Below are 20,004 nucleotides of genomic sequence, written 5' to 3'. Positions count from 1 at the left end.
AAAAACTATAATTTTTGTCATGCAATTCAAAACTGTTGCCATGTTTTTAATTTCATATTCAAATAGTTGCTGATATCTGTCTATCCCGCTTAATGAAACCTTTTTGTTTTATCAGTAGAGGATATACTAAAATAATACATACATAATCGCTAGAAAAATTGTTATTTAATCATCATGATGAAAATGTATCTTCTGATATAGAATTTGAATAAAAACTGCCACAGTTAAAGCCTTCATCATCATAACTTGTTTTTGTTTTGTTATAAGTCTTCAGCGGACAATAAACATGATAAAGGTAAATGTGTCTAGATCATACGATGTATTCCCCAAAATACTATATTTGATATATTTACTTTATATAACTAAGGATCATCATTGCACTGGCTTAAGATGGTATGTGGCACCGTTAAAGTCCACAATTCCTCTAAAGTCCACAACACCGCTAAAGTCCACAAAATGACCTCCGCTAAAGTCCACAAGAAAACGCCGTTAAAGTGTAATGAAATATTTTTCAAAGTCGGAATTTTGACTTAATCTCGAATTTTTGACCTTCTCAAATTTTTGAATAACGACTAAGTAAAAATTCATTTTTTTTTATTTTTTTGGAAAAACCCGAAATTTCGACTTTTCTCAAACGCAAAATTTCGCCTTTTCTCAAACTCAAAATTTCGACTTTACTTCAAACATTATAACGTACACGTGAGTGATTTTGATTAAAAAAAAAAGCAGACATGCAAGATTTTTCATATATCGTTTTATTTTGTTTCAAAAATAATTTAAGCAAAAGGTAAAGCCCCAGTCCCACTAGACCACGATCGCACCACACTCACCGCGTTTATGCTGCGACCTTACTACGCTTATCAAGATCTTTTTACGCTCATCACGTTCTTACTACGACCATACCACGTGTTATCCGATTGCAACACGATCTTACCAAGCTTCTACTGCGAATGTAGCACTTTCTTACCACGATTACACTACGTTCAAACCGCGATCTTACTACGCTCTCAGCAATAACGTCAACATCGTGTTCCATATCCACCCCATCCTATACTTTTTATCTTTTAATATAAGAAATATATTAGGTTTTTTAGTCTTCTTATATAACTAACAAAGTAAGACCGTGAGACCGTGCGGTCTAACAAATTTCTGATAATATCGTTAACAAAAACTTAACAGTGCGATCAACCAATCGCTAACGTTAACATATAATACCATAGTGCTTTGAAGTCTAGCAAGTACGGTCTAACAAAATCTTTTAGTACTGATAACAAATTTTAAAAAAATAAACCAATCGCTGATCATTATTGATCCTCCTGACATCATTGCTATCTTCGCCATCTTTGTTACAGAAAATTATTTTCAAAGATCTTATTTATTTTTATAAGTCCATGAAACAAAACAGAAATATCCAGATGACATTCAGATGACATTCAGATTGGTCATAGTAATCAGCTGGAAATTATATTGAGGGTAATGAAATCATTTTTAGAAATGTTCAGTAAACGACACAAGTTTTCCCGATGTACTCCGGGTTTTACATCAGTGTTGTTTGCAACGCCGTATCCTTCAATTTCATTGAAGACATCAAGCGAACATAAACTTGAACGGTGTATGATGTGCTTGCAAAAGTAAAAAAACAACGCACATAAACGCCAACGTGTACATAGAGATTTTCATTGAAAAGGTGTACTCCGGAATTATTCCGCTTTTGACTCCATTTTATATTTTTATTTGAGCTCTCTACGTTTGAGGTAGCAAAGGTATACACATGAATACAAAAACGAAAAAAAGTTTCTTTTTTTCTCTCTTTTGAAATGGTAATATACGCTGTTAAAATATATAAACATGCAGATATGTAGTACCTATTGCAAGATTGCAATATTTTTAAAAATTGTTACATAAAAAAGTAAGCAAATTCAGTTCTAGAATTAATAGATTAAATTAAACTACAGGGACTTCGGCTTGTCAACTAAAATCACCACGGACCTGCTAGAGCACTAGATTTTTCATTACAGAAGAAGTTTAAGAACTGAATCGTTTCTCTATAGAGGTCAGTATTTAGTGGCAATCTATTTCCGTCTTGGGTTATGTATCTGGTCCACAGGCACTTGTTTCTATCCATGGGAAGACCCACTGTCAAATATATTTACGTAAATATACCGTTTGATAGTGGGTCTTCGCATGGATAGAAACAAGTGCCGTGATCTGGTCTATAAAAAATATTTTGCCACAATTTTGTATTTTTTAGTCTATTCATGAATTAGATAATGTGTCTGGTGTGATTTTTTTTACCACTGAATTAATCACCAATCAAACCATATGTATAAGAGGGGGGATAGGACCTTTATCAGGACTCCGGGATCGGGTGTTTTTAACCTCAGGATTTTGGGATTGACCCTTTCAGGATCAGGGAATTCCTTTTTCGAATTTCGGGACCTCAGGATTTCGTGTTTTTAAGCCCGGGATCTCGGGATGAGGTATATTTTAGCCCGGGATTTCAGGATCAGGACCCCTTCTACCCCCTCTCATATAAATGGATAGAATTTTAAAAAATATCTGGAACCTGAATCCAAAGACAGAATGAATAAATAAATATAAATATTACTTTTTTATGCATCCCATAAAAATACATATATATTGGCGGGACTAGACACTAACTAATTGTAGCTGATAATCAGTGATTTTATTGTCGTTCCATACATAGGTAATAAAGATACAATACGGTACCAAACATGTGTTAAAAAACATATTCACTATTACATGTATTATCTTAATTATTTCCGATAATATCAATAAAATGTCTTTCAAACTAGTGATGCCAGCGTATCAAACTTATAGTATGTCACTTTAAATTTGTTATTATCACATTCATTTTATCACAGAATGCAAACAGGGTAATTAAAAAACGGCGCTGATTGCAGTCCAAATTCAAAAACATTATAGAACTTTTTATAAATCACACTTATTTTGGACATTTTATATGATTGATTGATTGTTGGTTGCTTTACGCCGACAATCAATCAATCATATATGACAAAATATATCTAATTAATTTTATGATAAAACTTTAGAACTATGTGGTCAATGTATAGCCTCAGCAGTTCCAACATTTTTTTCTATAAGAATACACCACCAAAATCCATTAATCTCCAAGTCTTGGAAGTCTCGTGGACCGTGGAGTCCAAGATTTTGTCAACATTATACTGAAGAGTCTATCAGATTCATTTCCTATTAAAATACATTGTTCCCAGACCACTGCAGCTGCCTGCTGGTAAAAGTGGTCTCTAACTTTTACTGTTGTCACATAAACATGCAATTTTTTCACCCAATTTCAAGTTTTTGAAGTTTTTTTACCATAAATTATTCTTCCATATGTATTAAATGTACTTTAAATGTAAAGAAAAGTTACAAAAAGCATTCCACATGATTATGAGTATAAAATGTAAGATTAAAGATTATTTAGAGTCGATTTAGGCGGTAGCACATATTTTAATACATATAAAAATTCATACAGAAGCTATGAGAAATTGAAATTTGTTATTTTTTGTTCATTTCTATGCTAGGATGTTATGATACAAGAAGTCTAATTGCACAAATACTCTTGCATTCAACTTTTTTTGCAGACAGCATGGTCTAATGCACAGTTTTTTTTCACTTTTCATGGAAAACTTGCATGCAGTTTTAGTCTAAATTGGCATATATATTTGAACCACTAACTATTCTAAAGAAGACTGCTTTTTTATAGATTTAGTGAAATATTTATGATGGACTACAGATTTTATGTACAAAGCTCTTCACATTTCACATACAATGTACATGAAACAGGCCGTTTAACCAGGGCCATGAATAAAACATATTTTGCACATTTTTCTGTGATAATCTACTTTTCTCTAGATTCGGAGTTCACCTAATGGGTAATAGAATTTGAATTGAGCACAGAAACACAAATATCAAAACATAAAAAGCCTTCAAATAAAAAGTCAGCATGCCTGTAACCCATAAACATGGAAACTGCTTTAAACTGCTTATTTAGCTATAAAATGACAGAATTTCTATCAAACACAGATTTAAATCCTTTACTTTTATTGAGACCAGTAAACCATTCAGGGAAGTTGCCAAAGTACAGAATCTACATTTTACTGATTTCATCTCTTAGGCCAGAGAAGAGTTATTTCGTAGTGCATTTTCTTTTAGACAATACAATGTACATTCAAATTAAAAAAAAATCGCACTTGTTCAATCTCAAAAAGATTTTACAGTGTAGTGTACTACTATTGGGACAAATAAAGCAAAATTAAAGAAACTTATACCAGCTCTCTAACTCAAAATATTGACAATTCTGTGTTAAGGGTGTCTAAAATTCAGTTTGACAGCTTCAGACATACTAATTTTTTCCCTTTTCCACTGGACCAAATCACTACTTAACATAAAAATTCAGCACCCAAATTTTTTATCATGTAATTTCATCCCCTTACTTAATATTTCATGCATAAAATGTCAAGAAATAAATTAGAAAAGGGTATGAAAAAAATTGGCAAGTAATACACTGTTCACACTAGGGAATATATATATGTGGACAACGAACATCAAAGAACAATAACTGTGTCCTCGCACCAATTGCTAAACCTCTTTTCTAGTCTCTAACTTTAATTTGTCTCAACAAATGTTATAAAACTTATACACTGCTTATTACAACAAAACACAGATTAAGTTCAAATTTGACTTTTTTCACTGTTTCTGGTTTTGAGTTACAATTATTTATGCTCCATTATTATAAAATGGAAAAATATCCAAATCTATGGTGGATCTAAAAAACTTTTTTTAAGGATTATATTTATTTATATATATGATTTACAAACTTCAGAAAAGGTTGAAAAGCATTTTAATTTGAGGATATTCCAACCTGAAGCAAGTTGTACCAATGTTAATGATGGAAGACCCTGTTAGAATACTGTGCATACCTGGGGCTAAAACTTAATCAAAGATGACCTATGCTGAAGTGGTGAGACTTGCTATGCATGTAACAGGAGACCAAACTGAGACCACCTTTGATATAAAGGTATGAAAATGATGTCTATTATTATAAGAATGAATGGAATATATTCCAGTTGAATGTGACTTTTTTTTATATCCCCTAGTCCCTACAAACAAAGTTTTGGGAGATACATAGAAATCCCTATATCATCCATCTGTAATTTTTGCAAGTGCAACCCCTTAGATCTGCTGAAATTGATGACATTACACAGTAAAACATAGGGCTCCTTATCAGCGAGGTGTATAGGCGAGTTAGGATAGTCGAGTTATGAAGGGCAAGATATGAAAGACCAATTGCAAGTAACAAAAATAACATTTTTCTCTAATTTCTTAAGAATTATATATACAGTCATATATATATAATATATATACAGTGAGTGAATCTTAAAATGGTTGTGGCGTCTGATTTTGTAATCAAAATTTTTACATTTACTTTACATTTAATAAACAAAGCATAGATGTACCCAAACTTAGTTATACATTGCATCAGGAAGGGTCCCGGTATTTTGATTGCAGAATTTGAAAAAGTTATGTGATAATTATTTTTAAGAGGCCATATACATGTATGTTGGAAAGTCATGCACACATAAAATTCTTTCATGAGAGTGACATTGTTCATTTTTCTAAAATAAAACGGGATACACTGTAGAGTATACTGTTCTGAACAAATCAAGCATAAGAAAATTAATCATGTAGACAAAGAAAATAAACTTGCAAATTGCCAGAACAAATATTGCCTCTACAGCTGCCCCAAAAAGACCACTCTTAATGAAATTTGCAGCAGAAGAGGTCTTTTACATATAAGTGCTATAGTTTTAGTTACTATCTCTCTTTAAGTTTAAAATGACACTCACAGTGTTGTCTATGAATTTAATGATCATGATGATAATTAAATTGCAAGCCATCCTCAGTATTTCAAAAGGCTATCTGTTTCTATGGAAAATAAACATACTTTGTGTAGAGATTACATTTTTATTACATGACACTCAGACTCAGATGAACAACATAAAGATGATCGAATCAACAATACTGTATACAATTCTATAAGCAATCATCCTTCAAAAATGTTAAAGAGATACACCCAAAAAATATAAAAATAGTTTTCCCCACATATCACATGAATGAATTATTATATCTTAAAAATAAAATATATCATATTTTTGTTATTGGTTAATAAAATTCATTTTATTGGAATTTTGTTTACAGTGTATATTATAGAAATGAAGAAATCAATGGGAGCCCCTGCCAAAAGGAGGAGTGTTGTTACAGAATATAAGTTCCCAATGGTAAAACTATTCTGGAATATTATTTCCACAAGAAGAACTATTATTGTATAGCAATATAATATTTCCCACAGAAAGTAACCAAAAGTTAGCGTGCAATAAATTCCATTATTGCACTAGTGCAATAAATCTTCAAAATTCATGATGTCATCAAAGACAAAAACTCAGTTCAAACCAATATTTACTTTCAAATATTATATTGCTATACAATAAAAAGGTTATTGCATGAATATTGGGGAATATTGTCCCTCGTAGATCATATATTGCACTCACAAGCTTGTGCAATATAAAATTCTACTCGGGACAATATTCCCCAATATTCATGCAATAACCCTATTTTACAGTAGGTGTTCCTAACGGAATAAATAGTATCAAATATTTGTTCCAACAGGTACAGGTATTATGACATTGTTTATAATAAAGTTTCAACTGGAACTTCTGTTAGGTGGAACAAATTCACATTGACAGAGTGCCTTCAGATGAGATTGGTAGAAAAAAGAAAGAAAAAACAGTTTTCATACTATTTTGAATAGTATGACTACAAATGATATTATACCATAAATTCGTTTTACACCAGCTTCATGCATGGCAAATGTTTGAACGTCTATACATTTTCGAAAATAAAGTGCTTATATAATCTTTGATGAAAAAAGAAATGCTGTATTTTAATTCCTAAATATTGAATGTTAAATAACTAATCCGCGAAAATTCAAACTTTATTCTTAATTCTTAACTTATAAATATCAGGGTTGGTCATTGATGCATTACTCTTTATGTGTTTATCTTTTCTTTCGCTCCATTATGAATTATTTTATTTGTAATAAAATTTACAAAGGGCTTCTCCAGAAAAAAATACAAAAAGGTTTGAGTTGGCATCTATAGTCTATACTATTAAACGAGAAGACCTCATTCTATGTGTAGCTTCTCTTCCTTCCACAATAAATTAATCCTCATGCCTCTGTGTTCTATAGGTATTATGCATAGTAGCATTTGTCATCTATTCTTTTTCATTCAGTTTGGGTTATTTAGGAGAAAAACGAAAAATAAAGGCGTACGGATATGGTTTCAGTCGTCAGACAAACTTGTTAGTCATCTAAGACTTTAATTTAATAAGAGTACTTGGGGATAGGACAGTAATTTTCTCGCCGATGGAGACTCTCTATATAATAAAGCAGTGATCGCCGTGGAGAAGAAACTCCTGTTCATAAATTACTTTTGGACACAACATATATATTTTACATCACATGATAATACATTGATATAATTTTGAAGAAGACTCACTTACACATGAGCCGTAAAAAAATAACTACCAACAAAATTACTTAATAATTGTACAACTACTGTAATTCCTTATCTTTTAGTTTAAAACTGTTGAATGTTTTAGTACCTTCATCTCATATTTGATACATTGCATTATTTATTTTTTAGAAACAGGGTATAGATGAGTGATCTAGTGTTTGAGTTCACTGAGGATGTGGCTGTCATCCTAACAAACAAAGGTTTACATAGTATTTATCAGGTATTGTTGTATATGGCTGATATATATGAATATATATATATTGAACTGCATAAATATCAGATCTCTGCATTTCCATCCATTAATAGTGTTGCTTCCAAAATCACATAAAGAATATATTTAGACTCCATTACAATGTATCTTGAATGCATTTATTTAACTATATATGCAGTGTAATGCAAGACATATTTCTTAATGTGAGAAACAGACAACAGCTAGCTACAAACATGAAAAAATAGATTTAATTTTCTAAGGCTTATCACATTTATTGAATGATCAACTTACAATAAAGAATGGAAAGGGGTAATGTGTCAACGAGACAACAACCCAACCAAAGAGAAGAAAACAGCCCAAGGCCACCAATAGGTCTTCAATGTGCATTTTTTATTCTTATGAGCAAAAAATAAATAAGAATTTATATGCTTATGCCTTCATTTTTTTTTGTAGGCAACATTCAGACAGTCAGATATTCTATATTTCGGGTTAGTTATATATATACACATTCAGAATTCATCACACCATTTGAAAATATGGTAAATTACTTAAAGGATGTTTTCATCTCCTTTTCAAAATATCAAGCTTTTCATCAAACTGGTAAATATTGATATGTGATTAATAAAGAACAAAAGAGCAAAAAACAATTAATTACTGTCTTGTTTGTGCTTTTTTTGTTTGTTTGAGATATATCATGAGATATAGGCTATTGAAAATTTGTGGGGAAAATTATCTCTTGAATTTCGATATCTTAATCATTGACAAGTCTTACTTTCCAAACACTATAATAATTACAAAATGCTAGGAAGCTAAAATTACAAGAATTCAAAATTTGTACAAATGACTTCTTTCCAGAATGTTAAAGATTCTGAAAAGAAAAATGAATGTTGCATTTTTGTCTTCAATTGGATAGAACTATAGAGGAATTACAAAATCTGACAAAATTTAAAAACTTGACTAGTGAACATCTTTGATTAATATGGATTTAATTCTGCTGAATGGTGTTATTTAAATTTGAACTTAAGGAAAATTGATATACACTAGAATACAGGGGTTCAAATTTAGGTTGGTTCTAAGTCCATGACCTTCCATTTACAGATTAAAACTATCCCACAGGTAGTTTGTTGCACCCAATGTACTTGCCTATATTTGCAGTTTAAGAAAATTACAAAAACATTTTGATCAAAAGAATGAAAATTTGGATCTTTATTTGCCTAACGTGAATTTGAACTGTGGAACAAAAATACATACAGTTTTCAACAAGCATTTAATTCATTTGTTTTCAATACATCATATAAAAAAATTATGTAGAGTGGGTGGTTAATTCAATACGATTTTCTTTTTATTAGATACGGAATAAAGAAATTGCTGTTGAGGAAGAGAGAAGTTTCTGTGACGAGATTGATACACATAGAGCATTTGGTAGTGTATAATAACAAGTTTTTTTAATTGGAAACAATAAATAACATGGCTTCTAAAACGGTCATATATTCCTTACACATGAAATTTGTCCAGACATTGTATGTCTGGGATAAGCATGATACCTTCATCTACTTTTCAGCTTTCTTAAGAGACGGTCATATTAATACAATTCACCAAAACATTTGGAAGTTCCTACATGTCAGCTGTTTACATCTAATTTCTTTTTTCAAAAAGATTAAAGTTATTAGAAATATGTTAGTAAATGTTTTATAAATATGATTTGATAAAAAAAATTAAAAGGTCATTAAAACAACGTTTGATCTTGTCAGTATGTGTGCAGGTGGGAAATTTAACAATCTATCAATGCTCATCAAAAATGCTATTAAAATTATCATTGATACGTTTATCTAACTTTCATTTCTAGTATTTTGATGATGAAATAATGTGGAAAGAGCTACTTTTACTCAATCGTGCTTTATAAATGCACATGGATTTTACGTATCCATATCTGGTCCATGTTTTATCATTGTCAGGTCAACATCTGGTACATGTATTACCAAAATATGTTTTTCAAAATGAAAATATAGTTTTTGATAATGTTATTTTGCACAAATAAAGAGTCTAAGGCAGAATTCAGTACACTGATGTTGCTCACTTCAAATGATGAACTGTCAGTTTAGCACTTTACGCCAGAACATTGAATTTATTTCAAAGTAAAGTTTGATATCTGTTTTTTTTTTACATTTGTAATTGTCAATCATTGGTTATATGATGGCCAACTGATTACCATGGTTGTCTTTTGTTACATAGTCTTAAGAGATCTGTATACATGGTATAAGACACAAAATGTCCGGCTGGCTTAAATATTTTTTGGAAGCCCTGGTAAATAACAATATTTTTTTAAAACAAAATGTCATCATTTTCAATCTGACAACAGACTTATATTTTAAATTCAGTTTGAGGAATTATTCACATTTGCACAAACAAAATTTGTTGATAGTTTAAGACCCCTTTTTGGCCCCAAACTATAGCAGTTTTACAAAATTGTTGAAATGTAAACTTTCAGTTATTTATTGGACAGTAGAATGCATCTGCAACATAAATACTGGCTGTTCTTGACAATACAATGCACATACATCAGGTACTAGCACCACTGAAATCTTAACAATTCTAGCATTTTAGTCAAATTTTAGACGGTTTTCATGTAAAGCGAAAGTGGCAGCATTCGTGTTCATCCTTTATATAAAAATGTAAGTTGTATTTTATGATAATACAAAACATATATAAAGGTTGAGGATGAACACGGATGCGGCCACTTTCATTTTTGACAAAAAACATCTGAAAAGGTGACATTTTTCAGCATATTTGGTAGATTTTTCATATTTGAGCTTGAATTGGAACGTTTTTAATGACTAAATCAGTTGAAATCTTTCACAAAAACTATTAATTCAAATGAAATAGTTTTTAAAAAGTGGTAAAAATCTTTCGTCAGATGAACCTGAAATTTGAGGCCAAAATCGGCCCTTACCGGACCTATAAAAAAAATCTCAAACATGGTGATTGAAGTGCATGTTATATTATATAAATTATTGCAGTTCATCATCCACTCTTTATGTACTTTTAACTTGTTAAAGCAAACTTAAGTTTTAAAAAAAAAAAGATCTGAGAAAGTCAATCAAGTTAAAGATTGCAACTTAAAACTCTTTATCTCTTTTCTTTATCTATTGATATAAATATATATCTATGTGTATATTGTTTCAGAGTATAATGAAGTTGTGAGTAGTATTTTAACCAAAAGAACATCTACCCTAACAACAGTGAAGATTAAAGGGATCAGTTGCTGTATGGTGATATTGTAAGAAATCCAGGACCTACAATGGTATCAATCACCCCAAAAAAATATTTTTTAAAACTGAAATTTATCTAGGATTATTTGATCTGAAAAAAAACTTTCAATATGAGACATGCATATAACAACTTCATTAAAATCCATTTTATTAAGGCATATTGAAAAATGTTTCAATTCATCTTGTGACTGTCATACAAGTGAGAAGTTAAGCTAGCTATAAAACCAGGTTCAATCCACCATTTTCTACATTAGAAAATGCCTGTACCAAGTCAGGAATATGACAGTTGTTATTCATTCGTTTGATGTGTTTGGACTTTTGATTTTTGATTTTCCTTTTTGAATTTTCCTCGGAGTTCAGTATTTTTGTATTTTTACTTCTTTTTTTTACATATTTTCATGGAGATTTAATGTTTTATTGACCAATGGAAAATCTGCTTAGTACTCTGGTGAAGTAAGGCAGACTGGATATGCTGCTCCAAACAGTTTCCCTGGGATTAATAAAACATTTGATCAATTCAAAATGGACATGAACAAAAAATCTACCTTAACTGCCTTCTCACAGTATTTTTTAGTTTGGTTTCCATTAAATTTCAAAACGAGAAGAGACTTTACTGGTATAGTTTTAATTTTCCAGATACAAAATCAAAAATAAATAATTCTGATATAATTGTTACATTGTACTGTATACTAAATTTATTGAAGATTATTGTTTTAAACCTCTTGCCTTGATATAATCGTGTCCGTATCCAACTTATTGAGTTTTTGAGGTGAATATAGATCTCACCCTGTCAGTCTGTCTGTCCATTAGAACTAAACACAAATTGTCCTATCAAATCAATGTAATTATCTGCCCTTTATTATAAAAGGGTATTTTTTTAATTAAATTTAAATATGCTTGATTACACTTAAATGTTTTGATAGTTGGATCTACCTTGCAAGCCAAAGATTTTCCAGTCGTTTAATAAATCATATTTGGTAAAATATTTTTAAACCAAAAAAAGGGTATTTTTTGCGACATGTCCAAACCAGAAGATTAGAAAAAGACACCATACCAACTTGAGTTTGATATATCACTGGGAAAGCCAGTCATCTTGTGGAAATGTAATATAAATAGTTCAAACTTTTTTTTTCTTTCAAAATGTTTATTTCAAAAATTAAACCAGATTTTGTGAATTTTACATGAAAGTAATTTTATTTTAGGTTTATGAAGACTTCTTAGAGCTTGCCATATAAGTGTCAACAATTTTAAAGAACAGAGAAGACTATTATTGCACTTAGTTTTGAGTTTTTGTTTTATATTTTATCACTATGATAGACTAATGTTAAATTCAGGAATTGTATTTTTCTGATATATCTGTTTTGTAATTACGTTTTACTCATTTTTAAATACGTTTGAGACGGTTTTTTTATACCTTTTCCTACTTGAGTAGCATTGACAACTATTTTAAGTTTTTAGTAAGGTTACTTTCTTTGGGTTTTGTATTTTATAATATTAAGATGTCATACTTGAATACCTTGTAGTTATGAACTGTGTATTTTACTTCTTGATTCTTTGATATGTGTAGTATTATTCTCCCCCCCTCCAATTATATTTAGTTTTGTAAAATATATTTTCCATAAGGCCTGTCAACAATGGATGCCTCTCTAGATAAAGATTAAATAATCTTGGCACACATTAAATATGAATTTCAAAAGAAAAAAATATGTATGAAGACTCCATACAAAACTACTTTGGAAAGTATCACTCCAGTGATTCTTCTGGTAAAATTCAGGTATGCTCTAAATCTCAGTTTTCATTGGGAACTTTCTTCATTGCATAGAGGATGCTTTATCATCTGTTTTATTATACCTAACAATGCAAGTGTTAAATGTTGGGAATACAGAAAGACAGACATAATGATTATGATAAGTTAACAAATAATTTTACTTCAAATATAATGAATATTTAAACTGGAATTGACTATTCACATGTTATGCTCATTGATTGTTGACATTATGTGTTGAAAAACAGAAATAAGTCAAAAGAATTACAAGACAGAAAGTCCAAAAGTCACAATTTATCAATTGATAATAAATTTGTTTGCTCTATAATAGAATAGAATGTTTCTAAAAATGTCGATTGAATTAGACTTTCTATAAAAAAAAATCTCTCCAAACCACATTGTGACCTCTTTTTATATATGATTTAATTGGTTACATGTTTGTCTATTTTGTTATATACTTTAATGTTATGCATGAAAAATATATTAACTGTATGCAAATAGGAAAAATTGAAAGTTTTATGATAATAAAAAAAAAAAAAAAATTAATAGATAACTTGTTTTGATTGATTTGATTTTATCCAATATGTATATTAAAAGAAAAGCTAGTATTTTATTGTTCAAATATTACAAATGGATTAGCCACAAGTTTTTCAACTTAGAAACGTCTTCTTCAAAAAGGAAACCTGTTCCAATAATTGATATGGCTTTTAAATATAATTTGCATCTTAAAGAAAATAATGGAGGAAAAGAAAGAAAACGAGAGAGACAATTGCTTCAACAGGATTATACTGTCATAATCAAAGTCACATTTCCTGTTTACACAAAGAATTGACTCAATTGAGTGTAATAAAATGCCTGAATTAGACTTAGCATATGTGAAATGATTTTATTATTAAATGATAACTTTACTATTCCCACCAAGTAAAACTAGATCAGGATACAATCTGTGTGAATTATATGGGTTTCTTAGAAATGATCTACATGTATACATGTATGAATTGTCTGTGATTCTTAGATATCGTCAGTATGTTATGTCTTTTTCAAAGATCTTGTCTGGATGTATTTTCCAATATTCAAACATACAGTGTGTATGCTGTTTCTGTGGTTATTAGATACATTCCAAGCAATATGTAATGGTTTTAAATTATGATAAATGACCATAAATTTTTCATGTTACAGGATAATTTTTCTGAAATATAAATTTTATATCTCAAAAGTTAGAAGACTTGGATGCTGCAGATACCATATTTTAAGATTTTTTTCTCTGTTAAATGTCCATGTCCATGTCCTCAACCTCATTTTAATGGTTCAGCATCTGCTTATATGTTTGTCATTTAAATTTAGTATATACTATGAATAATAGGATGGATAACTATATTTGGTATATTGATTCCTTGCTATGTATACATTTCAGTTATACAGGTTTTTTTCTGACCTTTACCTCATTTTATGTTGAAAGTTGTGTGATTAGTTCCATTTCTAAAATACTGGAAGTAGTTGGTCAACTATATGTTGTATATGTAATGATTGAAAGGGGTACATACATGTATCAGTCTGGCAGGTTTCATCTAACCTTGGTCTAATTTTCATGATTCATGAATGTCGGTCAGAATTTATCTGAAATGTGAATTGTCTGTGATACTTGCAGTGAAACCTTAATCTATAAAACTCATAAAATCAATGGTTAGTTAAAGATGGACAATGTAAGACAAATGTACATAGACCATTTGTAAAATATAGATAATGAAATATTTAAGGCATGTACATAAGACAATTAGTTAACTTTAGATGTTAAAATATATAAGGCAAATGAGATTTCTAGAAACAGTCTGTAGGTACTGTCTGCAGTTCTTATATATAGTCTGTAAGTATTGTCTGTGGTTCTTTGATGTAATCTGTAAGTATTTTCTGTGGTTCTTAGGTACAGTCTGTACGTATAGTCTATGGTTCTTATATACAGTCTGTACATATTATCTGTGGTTCTTAAATAGTCTGTTTTTATTGTCTGTGGTTCTTAGATGTAGTCTGTAAGTACTGTGTATTGTTCTTAGATACAGTCTGTAAGTAAAGACTTTGGTTCTGATATATAGTCTGTAAGCATTGTCTGTGGTTCTTATGTATAGTCTGTAAGCATTGTCTGTGGTTCTAAGGTACCCTCTGTATGTATTGTATGTGGTTCTTAGATGTAGTCTGTAAGTATTGTATGTGGTCCTTAGGTACAGTCTGTAAGTATAGTCTATGGTTCTTAGCTACAGTCTGTAAGCATTGTCTGTGGTTCTTAGGTACAGTCTGTAAGTATAGTCTGTGGTTCTAAGATACAGTCTGTAAGTATAGTCCATGGTTCTTAGATATAGTCTAAGCATTGTCTGTGGTTCTTGGATGTAGTCTATAAGTATTGTCTGTGGTTCTTATGTACAGTCTGTAAGTCTATGGTTCTGAGATACAGTCTGTAAGTATAGTCTGGTTCTTAGATTTAGTCTGTAAGTACTGTGCATGGTTCTGAGATATAGTCTGTAAGCATTGTCTGTGGTTCTAAGGTACCCTCTGTATGTATTGTATGTGGTTCTAAGTTGTAGTCTTATAAGTATTGTATGTGGTTCTTAGGTACAGTCTGTAAGTATAGTCTGGTTCTTAGATATAGTCTGTAAGTACTGTGCATGGTTCTGAGATATAGTCTGTAAGCATTGTCTGTGGTTCTAAGGTACCCTCTGTATGTATTGTATGTGGTTCTTAGATGTAGTCTGTAAGTATTATATGTGGTCCTTAGATACAGTCTGTAAGCATTGTCTGTGGTTCTTAGGTACAGTCTGTATGTATTGTCTGTGGTTTCTTAGATACAGTCTGTAAGTATAGTCTATGGTTCTTAGATACAGTCTGTAAGCATTGTCTTTGGTTCTTAGGTACAGTCTGTAAGTATAAACTGTGATTCTAAGATACAGTCTGTAAGTATAGTCCATGGTTCTTAGATATAGTCTAAGCATTGTCTGTGGTTCTTGGATGTAGTCTGTAAGTTTTGTCTGTGGTTCTTATGTACAGTCTGTAAGTCTATGGTTCTGAGATACAGTCTGTAAGTATAGTCTGGTTCTTAGATATAGTCTGTAAGTACTGTGCATGGTTCTGAGATATAGTCTGTAAGCATTGTCTGTGGTTCTAAGGTACCCTCTGTATGTATTGTATGTGGTTTTTAGATGTAGTCTGTAAGTATTGTATGTGGTTCTTAGGTACAGTCTTTAAGTATAGTCTGGTTCTTAGATATAGTCTGTAAGTACTGTGCATGGTTCTGAGATATAGTCTGTAAGCATTGTCTTTGGTTCTAAGGTACCCTCTGTATGTATTGTATGTGGTTCTTAGATATAGTCTGTAAGTATTGTATGTGGTCCTTAGATACAGTCTGTAAGCATTGTCTGTGGTTCTTAGGTACAGTCTGTATGTATTGTCTGTGGTACTTAGATACAGTCTGTAAGTATAGTCTATGGTTCTTATACACAGTCTGTAAGCATTGTCTGTGGTTCTTAGGTACAGTCTGTAAGTATAGTCTGTGGTTCTAAGATACAGTCTGTAAGTATAGTTCATGGTTCTTAGATATAGTCTAAGCATTGTATGTGGTTCTTGGATGTAGTCCGTAAGTATTGTCTGTGGTTCTTATGTACAGTCTGTAAGTCTATGGTTCTGAGATACAGTCTGTAAGTATAGTCTGGTTCTTAGATATAGTCTGTAAGTACTGTGCATGGTTCTGAGATATAGTCTGTAAGCCTTGTCTGTGGTTCTAAGGTACCCTCTGTATGTATTGTATGTGGTTCTTAGATGTAGTCTGTAAGTATTGTAGTGGTTCTTAGGTACAGTCTGTAAGTATAGTCTGGTTCTTAGATATAGTCTGTAAGTACTGTGCATGGTTCTGAGATATAGTCTGTAAGCATTGTCTGTGGTTTAAAGGTACCCTCTGTATGTATTGTATGTGGTTCTTAGATGTAGTCTGTAAGTATTGTATGTGGTCCTTAGATACAGTCTGTAAGCATTGTCTGTGGTTCTTAGGTACAGTCTGTATGTATTGTCTGTGGTTCTTAGATACAGTCTGTAAGTATAGTCTATGGTTCTTGGGTACAGTCTGAATGTATTGTCTGTGGTTCTTATATGTATTCTGTAAGTATTGTCTGTGGTTCTTAGATACAGTCTGTAAGTATAGTCTATGGTTATTAGGTACAGTCTGTATGTATTGTCTGTGGTTCTTAGATATAGTCTGTAAGTATTGTCTGTGGTTCTTAGATACAGTCTGTAAGTTTACTCTGTGGTTCTCATATACATTCTGTAAGTATTGCCTGTGGTTCATAGATGTATACATAATGGTTCTTAAACACAGTTTATATGCATGATTGGAATATTTGCCACTGGATTTAAATCGTTTATTGAACGGACAGAGACTAGCGGTTGAATAACCTAACTATTGTATTAATCGATAATATGATCTCGTCCTGAACATGAATGAAATATTTGTCACTGGACGTAAAACAAACATGAGACAGGGTTATAAGATGGATATGTAGACCCTACAACGATAAAAAAAACCCAATGAGACACAGTTATACAAAATACATAAACACTATAACAACGTTCACACATGATAGGTATGGACCCTATATAACGTTCATACACTGATGAGACAGAGTTATTCGATGGGTATGAACCCTATATAAAGTTCATACACTAATGATACAAAGTTTTTCGATGGGTATGGACCCTATATAACGTTCATACACTAATGAGACAGAGTTTTTCGATGGGTATGACCGCTATATAACGTTCATACACTGATGAGACAGTTATTCGATGGGTATCGACCCTATATAACGTGCATACACTAATGAGACAGAGTTTTTCGATGGGTATGATCCCTATTTAACGTTCATACACTAATGAAACAAAGTTATGCGTTGGGTATGAACCCTATATAACGTGCACACACTATAGAGAAAGAGTTTTTCGATTGGTATGAACCCTATATAAAGTTCATACACTAATGATACAAAATTTTGCGATGGGTATGACCCCTATATAATGTTCAATCACTGATGAGACAGAGTTATTTGATGGGTATGAACCCTATATAACGGTCATACACTGATGAGACAGATTTTTGTCGATGGGTATGAACCCTATGAAACGTTCATACACTAATGATACAAAGTTTTTCGATGGGTATGGACCCTATTTAACGTTCATACACTGGTGAGACAGAGTTATTCGATGGGTATGAACCCTATATAAAGTTCATACACTAATGATACAAAGTTTTTCGATGGGTATGGACCCTATATAACGTTAATACACTAATGAGACAGAGTTATTCGATGGGTATGAACCCTATATAACGTTCATACACTAATAAGACAGAGTTTTTCGATGGGTATGACCGCTATATAACGTTTATACACTGATGAGACAGAGTTATTCGATGGGTATCGACCCTATATAACGTGCATACACTAATGAGACAGAGTTTTTCGATGGGTATGATCCCTATTTAACGTTCATACACTAATGAAACAAAGTTATGCGTTGGGTATGAACCCTATATAACGTGCACACACTAATGAGACAGAGTTTTTCGATGGGAATGAACCCTATATAACGTTCATACACTATTGATACAGAGTTTTTCGATGGGTATGAACCCTATATAACGTTCATACACTATTGATACAGAGTTTTTCGATGGGAATGAACCCTATATAACGTTCATACACTATTGATACAGAGTTATTCGATGGGTATGAACCCTATATAAAGTTCATACACTAATGATACAAAGTTTTTCGATGGGTATGGACCCTATATAACGTTCATACACTAATGAGACAGAGTTATTCGATGGGTATTAACCCTATATAACGTTCATACACTAATGAGACAGAGTTATTCGATTGGTATGAACCTATATAACGTTCATACATTGATGAGACAGAGTTATTCGATGGGTATGACCCCTATATAACGTTGATACACTAAAGAGACAGAGTTTTTCGATGGGTATGAACCCTATATAACGTTCAAGCATTAATGAGACAGAGTTATTCGATGGGTATGGACCCTATATAACGTTTATACACTAATGAGACAGAATTTATTCGATGAGTATGGACCCTATATAACGTTCATTCACTTTTCGATGGTTATGGACCCTATAAAACGTTCATTCACCAATAAGACAAAGTTATCCGATGGGTATATACCCTATACAATGTTCATACACCAATGAAACATAATGAGCCGGTTGATATATACCTTAAACAACTGTCATACATCAATGAGACAGAGTAATTCGATGGATATTTACCCTATTTATGTTTATTCACCAATGAGACAAAGCTAGTCCATGGGTTTAAATCCTATACAACGGTAAAACACCAATGAGACAGTTATTCGATGGGTCTAAAACTTCTACATTGTTCGTACACCAAATTGAGACAACGTTAGTCGATTTGTATATAGCATACACCAATGAAACATAATTATTTGGTGGATATATACCTTATATAACATGCATACAACAATTAAACAGAGTTATTCAATGGGTTGTCTTATTGTAAAAACGATTGTTCATTGCTGAAGGTCAGATTACCCATTATTGCTTAAATCCATGATCACTATTGGAGAGTTGTCTTATTGTAACGATTGTTTATTGTTGAAGGTCAGATTACCCTTAATTTCTTAAATCCATGATCACTATTGGAGAGTTGTCTTATTGTAACGATTGTTTATTGTTGAAGGTCAGATTACCCATAATTGCTTAAATCCATGATCACTGTAGGAGAGTTGTCTTATTGTAAAGATTGTCATTGTTGAAGGTCAGATTACCCATAATTGCGTAAATCAATGATAACTGTTTGAGAGTTGTCTTATGGTAACGATTTGTTTATTGTTAAAGGTCAAATTACCCTTAACGATAAAATCCATGATCACTGTTGGAGAGTTGTCTTATGTAACGATTGTTCATTGTTGAAGGTCAGATTACCCTTAATTTCTTAAATTCATGATCTCTGTTGGAGAGTTTTCTTATTGTAACGATTGTTTATTGTTGAAGGTCAGATTACCAATAGTTGCTTAAATTCATGATCACTGTTGGACGGTTGTCTTATTGTAACA

At 31.6% G+C, this 20,004-nt stretch overlaps 1 long non-coding RNA gene across 2 annotated transcripts; it reads left to right on the top strand.

The window, feature by feature from the left end:
• The first annotated feature begins 1,097 nt into the window (after nt 1-1,097).
• On the top strand, nt 1,098-8,310 carry LOC134717697 (uncharacterized). 2 transcript variants are annotated; one of them, XR_010107371.1, is made up of 6 exons: nt 1,098-1,473; nt 1,956-2,053; nt 4,868-5,062; nt 6,244-6,323; nt 7,749-7,839; nt 8,284-8,310. It is a non-coding gene; the product is annotated as an uncharacterized LOC134717697 (long non-coding RNA). The 2 variants fall into 2 exon arrangements; XR_010107372.1 differs by lacking the exon at nt 1,098-1,473 and having other exon boundaries at nt 1,774-2,053.
• The last annotated feature ends 11,694 nt before the right edge of the window (nt 8,311-20,004 follow it).

Source organism: Mytilus trossulus, chromosome 1 (assembly GCF_036588685.1).
Source record: "Mytilus trossulus isolate FHL-02 chromosome 1, PNRI_Mtr1.1.1.hap1, whole genome shotgun sequence".
Classification (NCBI taxonomy): domain Eukaryota; kingdom Metazoa; phylum Mollusca; class Bivalvia; order Mytilida; family Mytilidae; genus Mytilus; species Mytilus trossulus.
The sequence above is the reverse complement of the archived record's forward strand: the minus strand, read 5'-3'. Positions and strand labels throughout refer to the sequence as shown.